At 32.8% G+C, this 26,999-nt stretch overlaps 1 protein-coding gene across 1 annotated transcript in view; it reads left to right on the forward strand.

Moving 5' to 3' along the window:
* Positions 1-2,253: 2,253 nt before the first annotated feature.
* Positions 2,254-26,999, forward strand: part of LOC124429762 (actin-related protein 5) — a 37,958-nt gene continuing 13,212 nt past the window's right edge. The window contains exon 1 of the mRNA XM_046975416.1: positions 2,254-2,631. The gene's annotated coding sequence lies outside the window, so the exon portion shown is untranslated. The remainder of the gene's footprint in view (positions 2,632-26,999) is intronic.

The raw sequence follows: 26,999 nt of genomic DNA on the forward strand, positions 1-26,999 counted from the left end.
TTTCATTACTATTTCTTTTAAACATATAAAGTACATGGTTTTAAAATTGTGAAATTGTGTTATATTTTTTATAATTTAATAGATTAAAAAATATCTTATATATAATATGTACATGTTATGATGTAATATGTACATTAGACACCTGATGTAACTGCGTACTTCGCGTTAGTATAAACGTAATAAAATAAAATATGTGTAATCTATCAATTAAATATAGATCTAATCTCGTTATGGATATGGTTATGGCGGTATACAAAATTGTGTATGCATTTTGTAATATCACATAAGGGGCAGTATATTTTTTTTTTTTTTTTGTTGATTATAACGCGACTTAAATTAATTTTTAATTATTGTGAAATATTCACAATTCTTTTTTTTCATAATGTATCTTGAATAATTTGCAACATGTATGTTTGTGATTTTATTAAACAATTGACAATTTAATGTGCAATTTCTTTTTTTATTTATATATTTGCACATAAAAGCCCACTATATAATAAATTTCGTATTTCTGTTTAAAGATAAAACAAATTTTCCAATGCATTGAGAATTCAATATGTTAAAGGCTAATTTTCTGCCATTTTATTATTTATCTTTTGTATTTCAGCATTACAATCTGTGGCTAAAAATATATACAATATAATATATAGAATATGACTTTTATAGTTATTAAATTATCAAAAGTGAAAATATTTGGCCATGGATTGTACATACTACATTCATCTTTCCACACATACCCTTTTATATAGTTTTTTGTTACAGAGAGCTTTATTTGAAGGTTTCATGATTAAATATTCCAAAATATTCCTTTGTCAATGGGTATTAACAACATTGTCCAAATATCTCCTTATCAATTGATATTAATGACATTGTTCAAAATAATGTCTGAAGGTTTGTAATACTATCATATTTGATATAAAAATAAATTAATAAACATTATAAATGCATTATATAAAATTGACTTATTTTTCAGGTTTTCCATATGCTCTAATCAAGAATAAGTCAAACCAAAAGAAGAATGTGAATAAATAATAAATTTTATTACTGAGGATTTAAAAGTAAAAAAATTGGAATTATAGAAAGTGAAATGCAAGAGAGAAGTAGTTTGCAAATTTTTTTTTCTTTTTTTTTTTCCTCTTTTTTTTTCTTTTTTTTTCTTTTTTTTTCTTTTTTTTTCTTTTTTTTCTTTTTTTTTTCTTTTTTTTTATTTGAAATACTGAAAACATTTCTAATTAAACTAAACAAAGCTTATTTCTGTTTCAGGAAATATCAATCAAATTGGCAAGATTCGATTCCATTCTTTCTGATCTTTGTTCTCGTTATTGTTGTTTTCGTATGTGAATGAATGTGTGTATGTGTATATTTATATGTGTAAAATAATTATTTTATATATATTTAATTGAGAACTATTTATTGTTTTCAGAAAATAACAACGTTATAAATTTCTTATGTTCACAGATGGCTGCTGATTTATTATACAAAATTCACTAATTATTTGATTGCTTTCTTATTTAATTATATATAATTTTTATTTAATAATTATATATAATTCTTAAAATATTATAAAAATTATAAAATGTTCTTAATATTTCATGATCTTTATAATATTTTAATGTTTACAGATGGCTGCTGATTAATTATCCAAGATTGACATATTATTTTGATTGCTTCTTATTTAATTATAAATTGTTTCAGATGTCTTACGTTCATAGATAGCTGTGCTGTTTATATAATATGAAGAAATTACATCATAAAATTATATGTTAGATAATAAGATAATATTTCTATTGCTTTTCAGATAATGAGTCTTCTTTATAATATTATAAAGTCTATCTTTATAATATTATATATTTTTATTATCAAATAATATTGAATATCATGCATGATCTTTAAAATAAGTTATATAGACTATATCTATAGTAACCATTGCATCATATTTTTAATTTCAGCTTAATCAAAATATTACACGTTAGTAAAATGGGAATAGAATTCCATATAAAGGGCTCTATTCTTTACCGGGTAAGCAGGTCGATTACAAACGAATTCATAAATTTTTATCTAATCTCGATTAATTAGAAAAAAATTTTTGATTCGTTTCGCGATTTGATATTGTTTCTTTTTCCAAATTATAGTAATTATTACTGGATATTATTGGATATATTATAATAACGATTTTCTTTTACAATTGGCAGTAAAGTAATTCATATTGATAATTAGAGTCATTAGCCCGTGGGTCTCCGTATGCAGCAACCTCCTTGTGGTGAGACCTGGAAATCGATATTAGTTGCGATAAAAGTAAAAAATAACGCAAGTAATGTCGAGCTAATGGCTGCATTTAAATTCAATCAAAATTAACTATATTCTATGATGTCTTTTTGTATCTCTTTCGGCCTATTTTTTAGATTAAGTTGAATAACTGAACAATACGTTCAGATAATTTCATCGTTCGTGTTAACTTGGATTAAAAAACAGTCCCTTTTCTTCAGAAGTTATGATCGTGCCTAAAAAGTGGAAGAAAAAAGACAAGAGAAAGGAAGAAACGATGAAATGAGAAATAGTAAAATTGCACAGCAGCTGTATCAAGATAGTCAAAGGGAGATCCACGCATTATCAACTACGAGTACCACCGAGGTGATTGGTTACGCAAACTCGGCCAATGCATTTCTAGCTTCACCATGATCGCCATTCAACTCTCCACGCTCCATTTATTCGTTATCTGCCTCTTTTCTCCTATCTATCCTAACATCTTCTTTCTTTCCACTAGCTATTCCAATTTTCTCCCTTCGTTTTTTCCTTTTTTTTTTCTTTTTTTTTTCTTTTTCACTCTTTTTCTTTTTTACTTTTTTATTTTCCTCTTTCTCTATTTTTTGTCCTTACCATGCGCAACACTACCGAAGGTCAAAGGCTTCGACTCGGCTCGATCAAAATGTAGATCACTTTTATTGCCGTGTGAAATTCCACGCAGCTTGTATTTTTATTTCGTGGGAGATAAAAGGAAAAGGGAGAGAAAGACGGTCTATAGATGCTTCTTCTCGTTGGCAAGATCAAAGCTCGAGGTGATTCGACTTTATCGATTTTTTCTCTGAAGAAATTGAATACCTTTAGACCTTTGTTATTATATTCCTTACGAAATTATTTTCGTTAATCTAAAATAGTAATTTGTAAATGTATAATTATATTCCAATCATCATTTTCTCTTTCTTCATATCCCTCTTCCTTCCCCTCTATCTCTCTATCTCTCTCTCCCCTAGTCAGTTTCTAACATTCTACTCCTTTAGCATCGAGAACCTATCCTCTAGCTACCTCACCCAATTCCATTCATGTTTCGATCTAATCTCCATTTCCATTCGACGTTGCCTCCGGAGGAAGCTTCGAAATCAAAGCACGTGCGCGCTAAACATCGACTAATCCAACTTGTAAAACAGTCTGGTCTAATCTTCTCGCGATTATTTGATATGTCCCCTATTCTTTCTCTTTTTTCTTTTCTCTTTTTTCTTTTCTCTTTTTTTTTCGAATCATATTCTTTTCTTCGATTTCTTTTTCTTTTCTTATTTTTATTCTGCATCTGTCTGGTAGTATATAATTTTTTATATCTTTTTTAGTATAAGAATATTGAAATATTTACGAAAATAAGTGATATTTCTTTTTACTTTTTCTTTTCTTTCCTTTTTTTTTTCTTTTTTTAATCTTTAGCTCTCTCGTTTCACGGTTTATTTTATTCCGATTCTAGCGAATCTTGGAAAGTTCATGTAATATTTCAATGAAGAGAAATAAGGAAGAGAAAGAAATATTCGGAGCTTACTGCTTGCAGGGACACATTTTGTTTTCCTGTCATAATAAATATATAAAGCTCTCTTCATGTGATGCTCTCGATTTTTTTTCCCGTAAAGTCGAATCATCATATTCCCAGTTTTGAGTAAAAATTTATCAAGAAAAATGATCGTTCGCCATTGTCGGGAAGTTTCGACGAATCTCTTAGACAAAAATTTTAGACTTTCAAAAAGGTTTTATCGAAAATAAAGAGAGAGCACGATGAGTAAAAGTTTTTCTTTTCTCACGATAATACTCTCGATGAGCAAACGATCATCGACCGTGAAGTAAGCTGATCGTAGCGGCAACTTTTTTATGGATCATTAAGGACCGCATTACGAGTTCTGCAGTAGATGAAATTAAAATCTACTTTCCTTCAAAAAAAAAAAAAAATAAAAAAAAAAAAAGAAAAAGAAAAAGAAGAAGAAAAAGAAAGAAACTAGAGAAAAACAGAACGAAATAGAGAGAGAGAGAAAGAGTTTGAGCATTATCTTTGAGTGGAAACTCGAAACGGCGAATGTCTACGTGACTAACGAAGCTTGTCTTAATTGGATTCTTTTTCCTTTAGTTAAATAGTATAGCTAACTCCAACATTTTTGTTTCTATTTTCATTTTCTTGCTTCTTATAAATGAAAACACGTGAGAACGACGTTGAGTCGAGTTTTCGCTGAAAGTGTTAGATAATTGATACACGAAAATATTTTTAAAATTATACTCGTACATCTTATTTGATTTTTTTCGTTAGAAAATTAATCGTTAATCAATATCCAAAGATTAGGTTTTTATTTGAAGACGAAAAAAATGCAAAGTTAGAGTTAGTTAATTATTCTCGATGGTGGTTGTCCAACGATATTGCTAAAGACTCTCTTGTTAATGAAGAAGTTGATGTTTCCAACGTTGTTGTTCATCCACCAACCGAATTGGACTCCGAATTCATCAACGTTCCATGACTACGTTAACGGTCATGCTATTTTAACCGTTTAGTTAGCGTGCTTTCCACGAGCTCTACAGAACGCGCTCGGCTTTCATTAAGCTCCGCTATATCCCGTGTACCGGGTTGCACAATAAAACAAAAAGTCTGGCATAAACATGCTCATAACGTACAATAACGTGTGCTAGAAAGGATAGATCCAAAAGTGTGTATGTACGTGCGTGCGTGCGTACATTATCGTATATTTAGTATATAATAGGAATTACATATGTATCATCGAGGAAAAAGGGACACACGTATTAGTATGTGATGCTGTATATAATACAATTTTAAAAGATCTAGTACGAACAATTTTCTAGACGAATGATAGAATAAAAAAGGTGAAAGAAAGAGAATAAGTTCTCCTCCTCATATCAAACACGATAAGAATCCATTATTAGATTCGATTATAGGATAGAGAGAGAGAGAGAGAGAGAGAGAAGATAAAATTAGCTGACGTGTTTCTAGCTTCGCCGAGAGAAACTTTGATTTTAGCTATTAAAAGAACAATAGAGGCAATATCTCTATCGAAGAAAATGAAAGAGCGAGAGAGAGAGAGAAAGATTGCATAAGTTTTTGTCTCTTTCTGCTGCATCTCTTTTCTCTTCTCTCTCTCTCTCTCTCTCTCTCTCTCTTTCTTTCTTTCGTCTCCTACCACGAAGTGGGTCTCCGTGAATCGACCATTTCCGGTTTCGTCGAGCACAATGCAAGTCGCGTACTCAATGGAAAATGACCATGCACGTCTTCCTTCTCTTCTGATTGGAAAACTACGAATTGCTTTGGAATTGTAAGGCAAGAAATTGTCGAGGACAAGTCACCTCCTTCTCTTTCTCTCTCTCTCTCTCTCTCTCTTTTCCAAGTCTCAAGTTAGAAATTAAACAAAAGAAGAAAAAAATGAATCTGATACGCGAGAAACATTAGCAAGATTAAATTTAGCTATGCTGGAGGAAGCTTGAAAAGGACTGTGATTATCCACGAACATACGAAAAGTAGGAGAAAAGAGTGAGAGAGATAGAAACAGGGAGTACGAAAAAATCTCGTATTTTCTGTTATCATCGTCCTTCTCTCCGACACGTTCGCCAAGTCCACGCGTTATCGCGCAACAAACACACTCGGCCTCTTGCGAATCGTTAACATACAACCTTCCTTCTCTTTTTCTCTCTCTCTCTCTCTCTCGTCGGTCCGACGTTACATATCTACGAAAAGCAACGCGTTCGTTTTACTGTTCGCTAGAGATAAGCACATTCGCTCTTACGCTGTCCATCAAGACACTTTCAAAGGACGTGCTAGGATTTTTATAATTCCGCACAAATTCTTTTCTCCTAGTTATAATATACTGATTTGATTTAGATATGTATATATAATCTTAATGGTTAGAAAAAAATAAGAACGATATTCCGATCGATGACCTGCCTTCTAACATTTTCTATAATTTCGTGATTTTTATTTCTAATCCAAAGATATCCCATTAGACGAAGAGAGATCTAATTATATACTGAGAAAGAATTACCAAAATCATGAAAATATTCTAGATTGATGTTTATTATATTTAATAAATATGTGAAATGCTTGAAAATGAATGTACCATTATTATATAAAAAACAAAAATGTTAAATCGAAATAAAAATCAAAAGTGCGTTAGTATATTATTACAAGTTACATAAATTAAGTAAAAAAAAAATGAAATTAATTATAGATAAACTTTGTTCATATTTTTCATTGATCATTTATAGTTACATGTTGTGTTTATATTCGATGATAATCGAAGTACATATTTGGCTTCTTTTCCGTGTATGTACATTCGTATAAAAAATTTGTATCGCGAAAAAAGGAAGAAGTAAACGTGTAAGCGCGTATCAACGAGGTCGTAAAATCGAAAAGACCGTACCGTTTGAGACTCGATTCTCGATTCTCGATTCTCGATTCTCGATTCTCGATTCTCGATTCTCGAGATACTCGAAAGTTGAAAGAGAGCTTTTTTTAACGCCTTCGCCAAGACGACCGAACGATCGTACAATTTAAAATACAGGAAGCCATAACCAAGAGTTTCTCGCTTGAAACGATGTCCGATTGATTCTCCTTATACTTGTCTTTCTCATTTTCTCTCCCTCTTTCTCTCTCTCTTTTCTTCGCTTCGCAAGTACGAGTAATAAAAGACGAACTTGTAAAAGACTATAAACCGCTCGTAAAAAACCACTTCTCTTATGGTTGAATTTAAAAACGACAATTGGTGAATTATTTAGTCTTCTTTTTTTTTTTTAAGTTTCTCGTCGATATACGATGTATAAGAAATCAATAATCTTTTGAAATTTACATGAAAGAAAAGTGATCTGGAATTCCTTCGTTTTTTCTTTTTTTCTATTTTTTTTTTTCTATTTATTTTTTTCTATTTATTTTTTTTTCTTTTTTATTTCTTTTTTCCAGTTATTCATCTGCAAGATTTCTTAGAGAGTACCGATAATAAACTAAAAAAAGAACTCTCTCTCTCCCTCTTTCAAATATGTACTAAACTATTAAGCAAGTTAAAAGAACGGAGTTAAGGCGAGCTATTATAACGATATGAAAGAAGTCACTCCAAGATATCGTTGTAAATGATTAAGATAAAAGAGGAAAGTTGCGAGATGTGTGATTTAAATAAATGGAGAAAGAATGAACAAAGAATGAATATAGAGAGAAGGAGAGAGGGGAGAATAGATGTATATATATATATATATATATATAAGCACGAGGTCGTAAGTTTTAATTGACAGACTAAAATCCCTTCAACTATTATATTTAACTTTCTAGTTATCTTCCATTCCCTCTCTCTCTCTCTCTCTCTCCTTCCTTTACATCACTATCGCGATAATAATTATACTCTTTGTTTTATAAATTAATCTCGACTCTCAGAGGGTGTACTCTAGTTGGTGACTCTAACTAGCAAAGAAGAAGAAGATAGAAAGATAGAAAGAGAGAGAGAGAGAGAGAGAGAGAGAGAGAAATAGTTCTTTACTTTCTCTTCAATTAACCGGTAATGGATTAACTGCTTATCTTCTCTCTCAGTTCGCATCGAAATACCAACGGTGCGGCGTCGTTAATTCCAACTCGTCCTCTCGTTGACGCCTTCGAATATTCGACTTTTCAAAGATTCCCTCGAAGATTTCAGCCTTACAATTTATATAACACGACCAAGTATTGCCAACTTATTCGACTTTGTGCGGTAGTTTAATATTAAGAAAGTCAAGAGAAAAAAAATCAATTAAAATGGAAAATTTTTGGAGTAACTTCGTTAAAAAATATTTTATTGGTCCTTTTTTTCTTTTTTTTTTCTTTGTTCTTGCTCTTTATTTATCCTTTCTGTTCATTCGTCAATACTTTGATAACTCGTATCACTTGTTACAATGAATAAAAATCAAAATGACCTCGGCGGTCAAATTGGAGATTTTGATCGTAATAGTTAGAATATATGATGATATTTAAAAATGACTCAACGATGAGTTTATTAATTGAAAATATCGTGTTTTTTCTGAATGCAATTTTTTCATAGAAGGTTTTTTATAGAATATATATACTTTAGCGATTTCTCGATATTATTCAAAATGCATGCCGATGAAATGAAATTTTGTCGTACTTGTATTAAACCTTGAAAATTATCTGTCTGGCAAACGAGAGAAAATGAAAAATTACATTCGATGAAAAACTCTAGGTGACGTCCGCTTTACGAAATAAACTTTAGATTGAAATGAATTTTATACAAGCTGTGTTGTGTCAATTGTACGAAACGTTTTCTCGTTAAGGTATCATCGAAATCAAAGATCATTTATTTATTTTATATTTATTTTTCCTTTTCTTTCCTTTTCTTTCATTTTATTTTATTTTATTTTATTTTATTTTATTTTATTTCTTCCTGATTTCATTTCCGTGTCTTTTCAAGACACGGAAGATTTCCCGAGAACGTTATAGAATATCGTCGGGAAACGATTTATCAGAATTTATATCTTCGCGGCCGAACGATTTGCTTCGAAAGAAACGTCACTTGTAAAATTGATATTTCTCGATAAATGTATATTTGATTACTTTACTTTACGGGAAACCGAACACTCGTTAAGATCATGACGATCCAATGTAGGATAGATAAAAGTGAGAAAGAATATCATAGTTATGTTCTTCGTATTATATAACTCGATTAATCCATGATAAAAAGATGAAATTGTTTCGAAATTTTTTTTCTCTCTTCTATCGAGTATTCATTTCCCTCTTTTTTCTATCCACTTTCATCCTCTATACCTTTGCAATTTTGTACCTTTCTCACTTATACTTCTTTTTACGTCACATTATCCCACGAAACTCATTTCTGTGGAATAGCAAAAGAATTCTTTTAGAAAAATACATGTTCGATTTATATCTAACGTAGTTAATTAACAAAATAAACTAAGCCGGCACCTTACTGCTTTCTCATTTGGAGCATTTATCGCCTAAGGGATCCTTTCTTGCTTCGAACCTTCGACGAGAAAAAGAGTATAGACGCTAAAGAAAAACTCAGAAATCGGAAAAACTCAATGAGATCCCATTCAATTTAAAGGAAAGTACCGTAGAATGGTGAAAAAAAAAATTCAATGAGAAATAAAAATCCATGAAAAACATTATAAATTTATGGACAACGAAGAAGTCTTCCGACGTATTCCGATAACAGAAAAAGAAAATGAAAAAAGAATAAAAATAAAAATAAAAGATTGCAAGTGAGATTTAAAGCTTAAATCGTCAGGAGATTTTCATCGTGATCTTGACACGAAGATCATAAGCCGATTCGCATGAAGATCATAAACCGAACGATCTAATCTCGAAATTCTGAGGAGCATACAGGTGTCATGGCAATTTCAAGAGATAGAGAGAGACACAGAGAGTATGTGTGAGAGAGAGAGAGAGAGAGAGAGAGAGAGAGAGAGAGAGAGAGGAAGAAAGAGATTGTAACAGTCAAACCGACAGATATCAGACTAAAACAAGAGAGAGAGAGAGAGAGAGAGAAGGAAGGAGGAACGAACATGTTCCTGATTCAGTATTCACTATCCCTCTTGATCCCAGCCGATCCTTCATTTAGATACACAAGCTCCGATACGCCGAGAGATATCGGGGATGCGTTATGGACAGGCTGATCCTGACACACGATGCGCATTACGCAGGAACACCTCAGTACGCATATATATACATGGACACATCCACACAAACAGGAATACAGTCGATCCCTTTCTGTCACGTCCTTCTGTTTCAGGATATTTCACTTGGTTGTCAAGTAAACCCAACCAACACCGTTCAAAAGTCAATCGTGTTCTCACTACTTGACGATATTACTTTCAAAGTCCAAGATATCAGGCAGAGATTTTCATTGATCGTTTTTCTATAAACGATCTCTAAGGATCAATCGTATAAGATAAAATTATTTTAACGCTGAAGTGAATATGAAAAGTATCATCCATGGACAAGCCTCGCCCGGGATTACCATTAAACTATTTGTTTGTTTTTCATGTCTTGAATTTGAGAAAAAAGAAAAGTAACAACAGCCTTTCTTGAAAAAGCTAAGGGCTCATGTCACGTACGGTACTTCAGAAACCTACATGCCGCATATCATTATACAAAAAACTCGAGAAATACATCTTCCTTACCACTTTACATGTTCTTCTCCAGCTGCTACCTCTATTTCGTTCAACATCCCTTCTTCTCTTTCTTTTACTTCTGTCAAAATGAAAGTGGATATAGGTGAAGAAAATTTTGAGATGATTAATGTTAATCGTTAATTTATCGCTTGGATCAATTTTCAAAGAAGCTTGACAAGTTGTAGTTAATTAATTAATAATTCTGATAGGATTATTCGTGGATACATTTGTCGAAGAAAAATAATAAAATCTCATGGGGATTGTCCATTGTGAGTGGAAGAAGAAGAAAAAAAAATGAGAAAAAAGAAAAGAAAAATATCGGCCAGGCGTGATCGCATTCCGGGAAAAGGGATTCGACGATTATTTTTCTCCTTCGACATCGAAATCACGGTTGGTTATGGTAGAACTGCTCCCCTGATTGTCATAAAGTATCCTTTATTGCTCGCTTATTGCTGTTTAGGTCTGTTCAATGGGTTCCGTGCTTGGGACGCACATGCTTTAGCAAAGATCTTAACAGTCTTTGTCAATTTCTACCTTTTTTAGTCTCTCTCTCTCTCTCTTTTTTTTCTTATACGAAACTATTTCCAAATTCTCGGGTTTATGCGAATGCTCCTTGTTTTCTTTATAAATGATAAAAATGATTGAATCACATAAAGAGAAATCATAGAAATAATCAATTATTTTCTCCAATTAAATATTACTTTGTTTTATAAATAGAGATTTGATTTATTAATAGATATATTTTCTTCTTAATATTATACATTGTTTATTATTAATTGATTATTTCGTATATGATCAAAATGAATGACATATCGAGGAAGAAATCTTTCTTAAAAATATGTACGTATTTATGCTAACGATTGATAAACATTAATACGTAATAGTAACTACAAAACGTTTGTCAAAGTAAATACGACAATTACCAGCATCATAGAGGCTGAGTCGAACATTTCAACTGTGATCGCTGCCAATGTGTAATCTCTTACGAACACATTTATCGTATAAATACCGTGTCCTCGTTAATTAACATTACGATAACTATTAGAAAAGCAATCTAGCGTAACTTTATTACGATATTCTCACGAACATAAAATGCCAAGACCAAAGGAAACATTTACACTTACTAATAAATTTGATAGAATTGTTCAATTTAATTTAATCATATGGACGATTTATTTATTGAAAATATATTTATAGTACTATGAATAGATGATAGATAAGACTAGGCTAAAGAAATTGTTTGTCAGATTTGATAAAAAGAATCCATTATGATAGATGAAATTTCATTCTAATGTTATTCTTAATGTTATTGAAAAACTTATCAGTTTTAATTTAATGAATGATTTTTTTTATTTTTTATTTATTTATTTTTTTTTGTTTAATGTATATAGCAATGATTTCAATCTCAAAGTCTTAATTGATAAATAAATTAAGATATTAGGATGAAATTTCACCTATGTATAATCTTTATTATCCAAGGGTTAGTTAACTATTAAACAGATAAATGAAAATATTCAAGGATGAAGGGTTGAAGTTGAGCTCCATTAATTCAAACGTGTCTAAAAGACAGACTCGACCCTTAACCTCTAGGAGTCTCGAGGTCCTACCGTCGTTGTCTCCTAGAATAATCGTTAGTAGTAACGATATATCTTTGCTTTAGCTATGTGAGAATATCAAGCGTCTGCGCTTACCCAGCTATGGGGGGATGCTTAATTAAACGTTGGTGTTAATTGCCGAGGACTTGGCGTCAACCTCTCGACCCCGTGCAATTCCGCATTGCGATGCAAGGAAGAACTCACTCCCGTCTTCTTTCCTCTCTTTTCTAGTCAAAAACGGACGATGTACGTCCCCTAAATTTACGTCTTTTAAATATATCTAGGATATACTTTTACTTTATCGTAACAATAAATAATTAAATAATAAATAATTGAGATTAATAAGTACGGTATAATACTCAATAAACTAACAACTTAATCTACGATTAATAGATACACAAACAACTTATTTTTAAATAGTGGTGGTATTTGATCGGAATATTAAAGCAACTTTAAGGTCAAACTTATCTCGAATTTGAAAAACAAATTTCTTTTCTCAAGTTTCGCCAAAGTTCTTCTTTTGGTATAATTTGTGAACGAGAATATCATGCATTGACCGAATTATGTCGAAGCGTATTCCGTTCATAAATCGCATTAAAGCCCGAGATCAAGTGGGCAAAGTTTCGAAACGAAACGAGAAGTACGATTTGACGATATTTCGCGCCAGTACGCGTCGTTGCGTGATTGGATCGTCAGCCGTGCACGATATCACGATATCACGATATCACGATATCACGGTGAAAATAGAACAATAGACCTTTCGGATTTGCTGCGATAATATTCGCACCATCGAAATAACCTCGTTTTACGTTCGCTGATCGTCCGACCAGAAGCCGATCGTCTAGCAATTGAAAGCCTATGCAGTCAATTATAATTGCACCCAGTTAGATTCGATCGAAATCAATTAATATTTTCTCTCGAAAAGAAAATAATCTATCAAATATCAATTATTCATACTTGAAATATCTTATTAATCCTTTCTAACTCAATTTTTTTTCTTGTGCTTAGAAAACAATTATATAATATGATGGTTTTCAGTATTCGAAAAGAGAGAAAAAAACATTTTGTAACGAAAGAGGAGAAAAAGGAAATGTTTTTTAAATATAAATATATGAGTGTGCAATTTCAAAGTTACAACAGCTTTTTATATATAGAGGATTAAAGATCGAATTTATGAATGATCTATAAAATTACAATTTCACGTTTCAATAATGGCAATTTTCGAAAATCAACGTGCTGTTTTAACGTTTGCACTCTAACAACCACCCCTCATGCTTTTCATATTTCGTGTATACGTGCCTGCATACATAATATTCACATGCCACTTTCGTATAGATACATATACATATATGTGTATATGTATATGTTTGTGTGGGTGTGTGTGTGTATATATATATATATATATATTTATATATATATATACAGCACGCAAACAGTTCAACTGTTAGGCGAAACGATAATAAATTAAGCTCAACGAGAACTCGGAATTGAATCAAACGCGGTAATCTCTAACGCAATTGATTCCGGAATGCAAACACCTCTCGAACACGAGAAAAGTAGGATGGTGGTAGAGGTTGTCCATGTGTAAGAGTAGGGATATGATTTTCGATGTGTGCTCGGTCAGAATAAGGGAAATTGGGTTAGACTGGTAGAAATATATATACTATATACTATATACATATATATGTATATGTATATGTATATGTATATGTATATGTACATTGGTCGATCGATAACAAAGATAATAATTACATAGATTAATATCACACTCTGCAATAACCAATAAAATTTTCTCTCCCTTTTTATCTCTTACATTTACTATAATGAATATTTTCAGATTTAACTTTCTCTCACTATATCTCTATCTGTCTTTCTTTTTCTTCTTCTTTCCTTTCTCTTTGCTCATCATTTCTACTTTGCTATATCTGCAGATATTCTTAATATTCTTACGAAACCTCTTTGCTAAATTTTCATAGACAAGAATTTTTATTATTGAATTGCAATAATATACAGCTTTTCAATTTAGCTTTTCGTTATTCTCTGGGATTCCAAGCTTTAAAGAGATTCTATCGAGCTTCATAATGCATTAACGATGTTCACATACTGAACAATACGTGACGAGCTTTTGAAATCGCACGTTTGAATGATTAACATGGGTTTCTTTGATGTACTTACAACAATCTATTCCCATTCTCTCGTTCTGTATTTATTCGATTATTTTGCGAACGTGCTTTTGATAAAATTAAGTCGAGGAATAATCATTCTGTTTCTCGGGGATTTAGGTCGTGACTGACTAAACATACAAAAAAAAGATAAAATGAAATAAAATAATAATAATAATATTAATAATAATATTAATAATAATATTAATAATAATAAAAAAGAAAAGAACAAACGAGAGATAAAAGCAAAGAGACATAATAGAAGATTTATTTGTTGCTATGAATGTATAGCTATGTATTGTTAAAGGTGCTTTACTGCATTTCTTTCTAACAATTGGAAATAAAAAGAGATATCGGTCTACTCGCTAAACTACACTCTAGCATGCTTTTGCTCTTGGCTCTATGTTATTTTTATCGATGCAACGAAGCACCAAATACAAACAACCGAATGGTGTTTACACGTTTCTCTCTGTGTTCATATTACCGAATCGTTCGGTATTAAATATCGTTCTTTCTCTTTTTCTCTCTCTCTCTCTCTCTTCCTCTTCCTCTCTCTCTTCCTCTTCCTCTCTGTATAACGAGAATTCGGGAAACGAGGGCGATTTGCCAGGATCTGTTAGATTCACTAAGCAATGACCTGGATAATCCGTCGCGTTTACCATTGCATCTCTACGGCTTCGTCTGTTTGCTAGTTACAAAAGCATTGCTTTACAGCTTCGACTTGTATACGAGTTTGCATTGCATTTATATATTGTCCTGAAGGAACGATCCTTTGGAATTAGCTTAAAATCTCTCTTCGTCTTTTAAAGATTTTGTTAAATCTCTCTCATTCGAGTAGGAACTTTGTGTTAGAAGTTGTTATTATTATTATTATTATTATTATTATTATTATTATTATTATTATTATTATTGAAAAATTAAAAGTTTTTAACGAATCAGAAACGATAAGAGAACAATGTTGTTGAATTTTGAACGATGAATAATTCGAGAATGAGCATTTAGAGTTAGGTGAAAAGTCTTTATTACAATTGGTTCAAGAATACCCTGAATGGAAACGATGAAGAACGTTTAACGCAACGATCCGATTATTCGCTATCAGAATGGGCTGCTAGCTCGAAGCAATTCGAAATAGCTTCCTGCATAGAAATACCCGTAAATGCCCTATGCAGCTTGCGCCCAATTTTCTATGTAAATTTTTCGAGCGAGATAATGCGTGTTCCCCCACGGTCAATCGTCAGGCAGTTTGAGTTTTTGTTAAATAATCAAAAAAAGTAATCAACAAATTTATCGCCAATTCTAAACGCTTGACAAGAAGGAATATTTTCTTAATAATAATGGTATAATGATTTACATTTCTTCTTCTACCACGTTCATATATGGAATATTTAACAGAAGTTGTATCTCGTATACTCATCGATATTAGTGAACCAATCGAACAATATGTCCTATAAGAAATGACAATGAAGAAGAAGAGAAGGATGAGGATCAATTTTCGAAGGTCGTTGCATCGATTTACTCTTGCTTCGTATACGTTAAGCGAAGCGCACCTTCTTTCAACAACATCCTACTCTCACAACATTCTCGTAAACGAGAATATGGCAAAACGAGACGAAATCGAGGAGAAGGAGGAGAAGGAGGAGAAGAAGGAGAAAAAGGAAGATACTTTAGACACGCAAGATGGAAAACGAAGCACTTCTCGACGTATACACATACGCATGGTCGAGTATTGTACGTACGTACGTATCTACCGAACGATAAAACTCCAGGACTATGAGAAATTAGACGATTTTTCATGAAAATCGTCTTTTCTCGTTCCGCCGATTCTTCTTCTCTTGGAAAAATACGAAGAATTTTTCCAACGATCCTATTGGGAGTCAAGGTATCACGATACGTCTATGTGTAGCTTAGCTAACCTATATATATATATATATATACAAGTTTTTTTATCGAGATTCCGTTAACTCCAGTGGAAACGCTCGAGGGGAATCCTTAACGTCCCTTACTCCTACATCTTTCTGCTTTTTACTCCTCTTTGTTTTATTATTTTTTTTTTCTTTTTTTTTCTAACGATACGACGATCTTCAACACCATTTTATCTTCTTCCGAACAATTTTAGGTTTCAACTTATTTTTTTTTTTTTTTTTTTTTTAAATCAGATAAAACGTAAATGTAACAGCAAGTTGATCGTCGAAAGAAGTCGATCTAAAAATCGATTAAAAAATTCAACAAAAAAAAATAGAGGATGGGGAAAAAAATCAAATGTAAAAATATAGATTCAGATCTTTGAATTTGTACGTTCATTATACATCTCTTAGTAACAAGTACGTTAGTTGTACGTTACGAACCGATATACACGAGAAGTTTCCAAGAGAGAATTCCACCGTTGTCGTCGTTCCTCCTAAGCTCAGCCGCGTGTTTTGTTACTTACCGAAGATTACCGGCTTACAAGAAACCCGACGGCGGGCTGAAGCCTACATCCACCGTCTCCTCCTCATCCCTTCTTTACTCTGATGCAACCCTTACCATCACCACCACTACTATTGCATTTTCTCTCTCTCTCTCCCTCTCCCTCTATCTCTATCTTTCTCTCACTCATTCTCTATTTCCATCTACCTTAACCCAACGGGTTAGTCGAAGGCCTTATCACGTTTTCCATTCTCTGTCTCTGTCCAACCATCTCGTAAAACGTGAGACTATGTAGCCCAAAGAGGGAGAAAGATAAAGAGAGATAGAGATAGATAGATAGAGAGAGAGAGAGAGAGAGAGAGAGAGAGAGAGAGAGAGAGAGAGAGAGAGAGAAATGGGGATATAGAATAACGTCCTTAAGCGTGCTTACTGTCGGAGACCCAAAATTGGGAAACGATGTAAATCACTTAGGCGACGCACTTGCACGCGCGAGGGACTCTGCATGCGGATCTTCTCTCTAAAACCGTATTTCCCAAGAATTCGTCTCTCTATCTTGTGGAGGAATTTCAAAGAAGCAAGTGCTGATATCTCGACTGGAAAAAGAGATTATCTCTTGTTTCTTTGACCTTCGAAGCGTTCCATATTATTATAATAATATTAATAATATAAATAACAAGACGCGCGGCGATAATGTTATAAAATACAAAGTTCTCTAAAAACTCCATTTTATATATCTTATTTGTGTCGAGGAAATAGAATAAAACAGCGTTTGGAATTTATAACAGAAATTTGTTGAAAAGAATAAAAAAAATTCCTTTTGAGAATTTTCTCGACTTTTCTATTCGCAGTCAAGTACTATTCTCAGACGTCTACCAATTGGAAGAAAATGGAATATTTTATGTATGGAAAATAGAAATTTCTCGTGACTCTAATAATAATAAAATGAAAATATGTTAAGAGGAGTTCTAGGAAGAAATTAAAAAATATATATTTATATATATATATATATATAAAACGATTTTCTTTTTTAATACAAACAATAAATCTTTTAAAGTTGCTTTCCAATCGGCAATATAAGAAATTAGAAAAAAATCTCACGTTCGTAGAAACGGCTGCATGCCACGACAGGGAGGGGCAGTTACATTTACAAGTAGAGATGGAACACGCTCGAACGCGTGTGCACCCTGAACAAAAGAAAAAACCGGAAAAGCAATCGTTTTTTTTTTCCTCAGTACCTAACATTTTCATTGGCTCGAATCGACTGGAGGGTGCTTTTCGGAAATCGATAGCTCTCAACGGCTATCGCAAAGGCTGACCCAACCGCACCATTGTTTCCGGTTACGAGGTCGAAGGTTCTACGTTGTATTATGTTCTATCCCATAGTCGTGGTATTTGCCAATATAATTCCGATTATTAACAAGGCACCTTCCTAGATACCTCTTCTTCACCATCTCTCTCTCTCTCTCTCTCTCTCTCCCTCTCTCATGGACTTTGATAATAACTGGTATTAGAGTACATTGTGTTTTGCCTCTATTACACAAGAAATTTGCAAGTGAGTTTAATTACTTGAAAAGTAAATCATAACATATCGTTGAATTTCGATAAAATCATCTGGATTATATATATATATATATATATGTGTAAATCTAAATGTAAATGTAGCATTTCAGTGAAGTTATTAATCTCCTTAATGTTATACGTTCTTTGCAACACATATAACATTAATTGAGAAGATTCGAAATACAATTTCAAAGGGAATTTCATTAATGACGACGCGTAATAATCGATATATTTGTAGCGAAAAGTAAAATTCTCTGATGGAAGAAATAACTTTGAAAATATATGTTGAAATTAGAAGGAAGATTATCTCAACTGGATACTTGGAATATTCTTGGCTTGCTAATATTGGCCGCAAGAATTTTGGAAATTCTATAGAAAAGTTCAATTATTGTCCAAGAAATAAACGGATAAATTACGATCAGAGTTAAGGAAAATAGAAAATTTATTATCCATCTGATATAAAAAGTTATAGAATTTAGGATAAAATTACCCGAGAAATTCTACATCTGGATAAATCAAAGCAGATAGTCGAGTCAGCTCACAAAGTGGTCGTACTCACTTTTGATTAAATATATCACGAGTGGCAAAAGAAAAACGACTTACGTTTCCACTAAAGAACTCTCTTTTACTCTCTCTTATTCTCTTATTCTTTGACTCTTTCTCACTCTTTACTCGAGCTTTTCTCCTTTATATCCGACGAAGGACGATCATTTTTAGCTCCATCCCCGTCTTTCCCACTTCCCTACTTACAAATCTTTCGGTAGGATTTTACGATCCGCATGGAATTCGCGGCGAAAACGTTGAAAACCGCCAGTAGTTCGGGATCAATCTGACTTTTCGAGCTATGGTCCAGCATTTTTCGATTCGACCTCTCTCACTCTTCGTAGACACCGCAACGTAGCGTGAGAAAAAGAGAGAAGGAAAGAAAGAGAGAGAGAGAGAGAGAGAGAGAGAAAAAGAAGGATCAAGAAAAGTCTTTCAGGTTGACGATGGAAAGAATTTAATCCAAATTGAAGAATAATATCGTCCGGTTAATCCGACGAGCAGAAAGATCAGCGCATCAGAGAAAGAGAAAGAAGGAAAAATGTGAAGGAGAACGAGAAGAGAGATTGACGGAGAAGAATGGAGAGATTTAAATATTTCGAAGTGACGATTTCAAGCTGGGATAAAGTAAAAAAAAAAGAAAAAGAAAAAGAGAAAGAGAAAAGAGAAAGAGAAAAGAAGAAGAGGAGGAGGATGAGGATGAAGGTCGGTTAGAATAAAAGGTGATGGAACTCCTCCTTGTGGGTCTTTATAACATTCTCTTTCTCTCTTCCACGATTGCCTTACCCTTCCCTTCCATGCCCCTTCTTTCTTTTCGTCCCATCTTGCGATATGCGAAGTTCTCGTTAAATCCACTTTAAATGATCCCCGCAGTCCCCTTACCAACCCTTCGCATTGCCAAGCTTATAACCTCGACCTCGAGTCTCTTTTCATCGACATATACCTTCCTTCCTTCCTTCCTTTCTTCCTTCCTCCGCGATTTAATGCCATATTAATCTTATCGTATACAAGAAGAGGAATTTAAAGAGTAATAAAGATTTCCTGCAAATTGACAATATACGGAAAGGGTGCATTGTTTTCTTTGACCAAACCATCATCATCATCACCACCACCACCACCACCACCACCACCACCACCACCACCATCATCACCAGCATCATATATGCGTTTATATTACAAGCGCGAAGAATCTTTTTCTCGTTAAGATCAACCAAAGTACTCTAGCAATGTTTTTTTCCCCCACCTCCGCTTTTCCTTTTTTTCGTTATTTTTTTTTCAACGTCGAAACGACGAGCTGCATACGTTAATGAAAAAGGAAAGAAGATTAAAAAAAAATGAGAACGTGACGAGAGAATTGGCGAGAAAAAAAATGAAAGAAAGAGTAAGAGAGAACTGTGATGTGGTGGTATCTATGGATTTAGATTAGAAATTAAAATTTGCTTTTCATTGGAATAAGAAAAAATTCCGTTCCATTGTTGAAAAATCTTTTTAATTTCTTAATATTTTGTGTTTTTTAATGCCTGATAGTTGTGTGACGGATAGGATTTATTATTTTTCTAGTTCGAGCTATTCCTTTGTTACGATTTCTATAATAAATCCTATTTCCTTTTTCTCCTTTTTTTCTCCTTTTTTTTCTCCTTTTTTTCTTTTTTTTTCTTTTTTTCCTTTTTTTTTCTTTTTTTCCTTTTTTTTTCTTTTTCTCTTTTTTTTTTTTTTTTTTTTTACACACGTTCGTTCGTCCGTCCGTCCGTCCGTCCGTTCGTTCATTTGTTCGTCCGTTCTTGCATCGCTGTCAGTTACATACCGTGTGTGCAATCTCATGCACATCGTTATCCGGTTTATCAACGTATGTATTCGAGGAAAAAAAAAATATATATATATGTATGTACGTATCGCGAGATCAAACGTGTAGATTTTAATTTTGTAGGAAAAGTTTATTCTTCCACGTGTTATATTAACCCGAAGGATATTTCGTTTCGTTTCATTCTTTTGCTTCTCTTTTGTTTTCTTTTTTACTTTACACGAAAAAAGGAAGAAATTCGTAACGAGTTTCCGGCTTTTATTTGAGGGATTTAGAGTGAAAAAGAAAAAAAGAAGTATTTAATTAATTAGAACGTAGAAAATAAAATCCTCTTTTCGAAAATGATATAAAATTTATACGATTATTATTCGACAAAGTCTTTGTTGCTTTACGATGAAATTAATTTTTTTTTTCTTTTTTCATTCTTTTTCCTTCCTTTTCCTTCCTGTTAATTTTATTCCACAGATCAGCGATGATATAAACATTTTTATTAGACGAACTAATTAACCACAAGACAAGATCGACCATCAATACTGAGAACAACATCTCTCTTCACATAGTGTTGCTATATACCGCGTAGTGCCCGTCAATGGAACTCGATCAGACAATGCATCTGATAATTACGTACGTTTCCAATTAACATCATTATCAAGTCTAGGTTACAGTCCCCATTGTAGTTTCGAAGGTTCATATATTCTATTTGAATGGGCATCATTAAGCTATCCTTACTTTTGGATTCATTAAAAAGTGTATCCATTTTAATCATCTTATTTGTTATTAATATACTAACTAAATGATGCTGTTAATTTTTTTGCGATCATTTATAATTATTCCATATTTCTTTTTAGTGGCCGGACAAAATAATATAATACAGAATCATCGCTCTCACATACATATCGCAACAATATATAATATATATTTAGCATACGTATTGACCAAAATTTAATTCACATTCTTTTGTTCATTCACAATGCATGAATAATCATATGAATATTCTCATTATTAATAATAATAACAATAATAATAATAATAATAATAATAATAATAATAATAATAATAATAATAATGAGAGAAAGCTACAGGAGTAAGCTGATTAAAAAAGAAATTAAAAAAATAAAAATAAAAGCACAAAAATCGAATAAAATAATAAATCAATTTTCGTAAAATAAAAGAAAACTTTAAGGGGCTAAGTTAAACGCACTTGATTTTTTTAACTTTTCACGAGACTCGACGACGAAAGGTAATTTTTATTATCCAAGTAGAGTAAGCTGGACGGGGGCCATGCGGGGCTTGAATCGTACGGGGGTATGTTGTCGAATAGGGTGAGCTGTGTAAAGGGGGATAAAGGAGGAAGCCACGAAGCGTTCGCAGTTCGACCTCGAATTGAGCTGGGAATTACGAGGCCCCCAATTAAATTTCTCCGTCGAACTGCCAGTGTGATTCGAAATCGATAGCCGTACCTCGAGTGACATCGAGTAATAACATCGATGAGTTGATTGGTCGAGCACCGAATAAAAGGGGAATTTCATTGACTTACCGAGAAAGCTGTGATGCAAAAGTACTTGATGTTATAAGGCCGATAGAAATTACATGTATATGTATATATTTGTATATCTATATGTATAACGCACATATATATGTGTGTGTATATATATATATATTTTATATTTTATATTTTATATCTTTTTCTTTTGAAATATCACCAATTGAGAATCGTCATTTTACTATTTTCGCTAGTATTAAAAATGTTTCTTAACGAGCATGAAAAAACAAAGAGAAAAGAAAAACAGAAAAAATGTAAACATAAATTATTCGTCATAACTAGGTATTTCACAAAAGTGAAAGAAACTTGTCCATTTTTTCTACGTTGAATGAAGGAACGCATTAAAAATATAATCAAAAATAAAAAAAGAAATATAAAAATCATAAAAAAAACAAACCTGCCACGAATAGTAGGCTAGACTAGACTAGAGTAAAATGAAGTAGGGTAAAGTAGAGAAGGAGAGAAGGAGACAAAGTGACAAACAGAGAGAGAAAGAGAGAAAGATGTCTACGGATTCTATTCGCTCGGCTTGAAATTTTGCAGAAACTATTTAAATCGTAGTACTACGCGGATACGGTGATTGTGCGTACTCGTGTTACTAGAAGGAAACTATGCGAAAAGTATGTCGAACGGGTTGCCTCAGAGAGGACGATGCAATAGGGGTTTAAGGGTGGAGAAGGGAGGCTCAAAAGTATGCCTTATCGTTTTCTCTCTCTCTCTCTTTCTCTTTTCTCTCAGATTTTATCGTTGAAAAGCGCGGCACGAGGAGCTCGGGAGATCCGTAAACCGAATAAAGTTACCACAGTGGTTGCAAACGAATTGAGACGACAAAAGAGAAGAATAAAAGAGAGAGAGAGAGGGAATTATGAAAATAGGTCAATGAATTTTCTACAAAACTCTTACACATTCAAATTTATTTGTAACGTGGCAACAGTTTAAATGATTAATTTCGTGATGAAAAATCGATGAATAAAAACAATTGTTAAAGCATCCATCCCACTTATATCTATATATCAATTTCTTTTTTACTCATCATCGAATATGTCCATTTTCATTTGCAAAAGAGAAAAAAAAGAATTATCGATATAATATCCATGAGATAACGAAGGCCATAGCGATAACTTTTATTTAATTTTGCTGCACTGTCAGCAAAATTACGAGTTTGCTGAGAGACACGCACTATTCTCTCTCTCTCTCTCTCCCTCTCTCTCTCTCTCTCTCTCTCTCTCTCTCTCTCTCTCTCTCTCTCTCTCTCTCTCTCTCTCTCTCTTTCTGTCTGTGTGTGTGTAGCTATCTATCTATCCAACCGTATCCATCTATCTTTCTCTCTCGCTTTGACCGGTCTACGATCAATGCTCGCCGCGAATTATTCAATGTTATCGTTATCATAAATTCGACCGAGCTCCAGCAGTACCACCGTTCGACCAGTACCAAAATGATCCTGATAAATTATCGAATCGACCAGGCTTAGCCAGAATCAGAGAAAGAGAAAGAGGGGGGGAGAGAGAGAGAGAGAGAGAGAGAGAATATGAATAGAACGTAGAGATCAAAAATAAGCTAGTAATTCAATATATGTACGTATAATTTCTAAAGAGATTTAATTCTTTTATATTATTTACGAAATAATTGGCTGGAATTTTTTGATACTGATATCGTTTCGATTCGAATAGATAGAGAACAAAGTAGTTTAAAAGCAAGCAAAGAACGAAAATTAAAATGACAATCGCTTTATTGGCTGCCAATCGAGTGTGGGTTTCAAGCAACGTATCTAACACAGTCAATGTGCAACGTAAAAATAAAAATTGTGGTTAACTGCGGCATTTATCGGTGGTAAACGTCGAGAACCGCCAACCACACATATATAAACGTATTAAAATGGCAAGAAAATCAAATTTGAAACTGTGTATTGTGTGTGTATACGCACGGCGCGGCTTAATCGAGCAGGAAAAACATATATCGATCGATCGTCGAATTACGAATTTCCCTTGGTAAAACTACGTGAAATCGTTCGAGATAAATTCGAAAGAAAAATATTCCCTTATTTTACAGGTACTACGTATGTACGTATATCTATACAACTATGATATTTTTGCTATACTCGCGAACTAGCTTCCAACAAATTTCCGATTCATTTCATTTCATTCGATTTTATTCGTCTTTTAATGCATGATTTGTGGATCTTTTTTTATCTTCCTTAATTAGAAATGTTCAGAATTATACCTCCGAACTTTACAATAAAGTCATAAAATAATTAATTTAATAAATTTATTAATTTTTCATGAGAAATAAAAAAAAAGAAAAATTATACGAATCATACGCTTTGATCGTTTCACACCCGTCATCAATCGTGAGATTATCTATCGTACTTCATTGTGAACAAAATCACGACTGTCAATTTCCGTCAACAAATCGAGCACCCATTGTATCGTTTGATTGACTATTAAATTATTTTCATCGACTTAACACAAATGTACTTTATTATTCTATTGAAATATAATAATTTATTTATATGTTTATCATATTCTCTCTTTCTCTTTCTTATATTTTCCATTCGATAGCATTAAGACAGAAATTGATAATCAATTGATAACAAATATAAATATTTTCTTTTCAATGATATCGCGTTAGAAAGTAGTAAAATAGGATTTTGCAAGAATCCTTTGAAATTCTTTTCTTTGGGATTCTTTTCGTGAGGGTTAACCTTGCGTAAAGAAGAGGAGAGAGAGAAAAAAAATTAGGTCAAAAGATAATCCTATCTGTGTTTGATATAGTCCATTATCGATCGATATAAAGTAGTAGATATGTCCGCGTTGAATAAGAGGTCCAATGATTCGATCGAACTAAAAAAAAAAAAAAAGGAAGAAATAAAGAAGAAAAGAATGAAGAAGCGCTTCTTTCGTTGTCGTTACGGTCATCAAGCGTAGATGGCTCGTCGACCTGACACACATTTCATACAATAGAAGAGAAGAGAGGAGGAAGAAAGAAAAAAAACGCGCGAGAAGAATGATATACATCTGTGAAAATGTTCGTAGAAAGGAGCGTGGTTGAGATCGATCGAGAACTCGGATTGTAAGAAGAAAGTAGCAAGGTTTAAACTAGAGGGATTGGAAGAGAGAGAGAGAGAGAGAGATGAAGAGAGGATGTTGGGATGCTGGGATACTGGGATACTGGGAAGCTCTTTTTCTATCGCGTCGATTTTTTTCCCTATGGAATATAACAACGTTTATTCTCTCTCTCTCTCTCTCGTTGCTCGAACGAACCTTTATATCTCTCGCCAGCTTTATTATGTGTTTCACATACTCGAATGAGTTTTACTATGTGTTATACATACTCAAAAAGATAGAGAGAGAGAGAGAGAATCTTTCGAATTCGGTAGACAGAGAACAGTGATAAATGGTCAGGATTAGCCGAACGTGTGTAGGTCGATAAGAAAATTAGGTTTCTTGTTTCTATTTTTTCTTGGTTTTCTTTCTTTTTTTTTCTTGATATAACTTGAGATTTTTCTTATGAGGGGAAAGAAGGAGGCAGAGGGAAATCTTGCAGCTCTCTCTGTGTATCTCTTGTAACTATAGTAGGACGAAAAATAGACAGAAAGAGAAAGATGGTTGAGTTCGCTAGCATCTAGATTGGACTGCATCTTTTACAATCGACTCGTGAATATCTTAACTTTCCGCGACGTGAGATTCCCAACAGGAGTGTAGGAAGAAACGATGCGATGGTGAAATGGAAAGAATTGCCATTGGATTGTGTGCAATGGCTAAAATGTACGAAAGAGAAAAATTCTCTCTCTCTCTCTCTCTCTCTCTCTCTCTCTCTTTTTGTAAATGGTGAGAAAATGGAGAAACGAACGCGAATTCACCGTAGACTTATTTTCTCTAACATCGATTCGATTCTCTTTTGACTTTTACAAATTACCAAATCGAAAGAACTAAGCATAGACAATGAATATGTGCCAAATGATGGAGCTTCTAATCTTGCCTAGATTTTTCTTTTCTTTCTTTTATTTTATTTATTTATTTATTTATTTATTTATTTTTTTTTTTTTTTTTTTTTTTTATCAAAGTTTTATCACTCCAATCCGATTATCGTGAAATTACAGATTCATGCATTTGTTTCTCTTTCATTTGATTTTTATAAGTGTATAATAAACGGATTATAGGTTTTAAAAATAAAATTGATAGGTTACATTAGATTTTCTTTTAATGAAAAGTAATAGGTTATATAAATATGCATTGATAATAAGAAAATTTATTAAGACAATTTATTTGATAGTGATGATCACTCGTCGATCATTGTATCGGTCTCGTTTACGATCAGTCCATATCCCATTAAAGAGAAATATAATTTGATGATCCACAAGCAAATAACAGCAATAAAAGTATCGACTTTTTCTGCGATATAAAAATAATAATATCTGAATCTGTCGTAATAATATTTTATTGTCTTTGTCCATGATACTTTTCCGATCACTCGTGCATTACTCGTTCGTTCTTTATTATAGTATTTCCTTCTTTTTCGTTCTATCGATGATATACGTATTTGAGAAAATAGGTATTTAACTTCGAATAAGAATAGTAACAATGATCGTACGTATAACTTACTATTTCGTCTTGAAATCACTTGGCAATTCTGGGAATTTGTCATCCTATATTATTAATAATAGTTTTCTTTAAAGATGAATAATAGGTCTCAATCGTATTAGAAATTGCTTAGAAAAATTATCAAGTATTTCAATGAAAAATTTGTTGAAAAAAAAATTAAATTGAATTTCATTCTTTCACTCGAATCACTTTAGAGATAAAATGATTAGATCATAGATATAGATACAATGATATAAAACCGATCATGATGCAACTAAGATCTCGTAACGATTTTCACTTGTCGAAGATTTACGTTAAGTTGGAAAGAAAAGGAAAGGAAAGGAAGGCAGGCAGGCAGGCAGGCAAACCCCTTTCCGAAATCCCAGATTATCTCTTCTT

Source organism: Vespa crabro, chromosome 16 (assembly GCF_910589235.1).
Source record: "Vespa crabro chromosome 16, iyVesCrab1.2, whole genome shotgun sequence".
NCBI classification, from domain to species: Eukaryota; Metazoa; Arthropoda; class Insecta; order Hymenoptera; family Vespidae; genus Vespa; species Vespa crabro.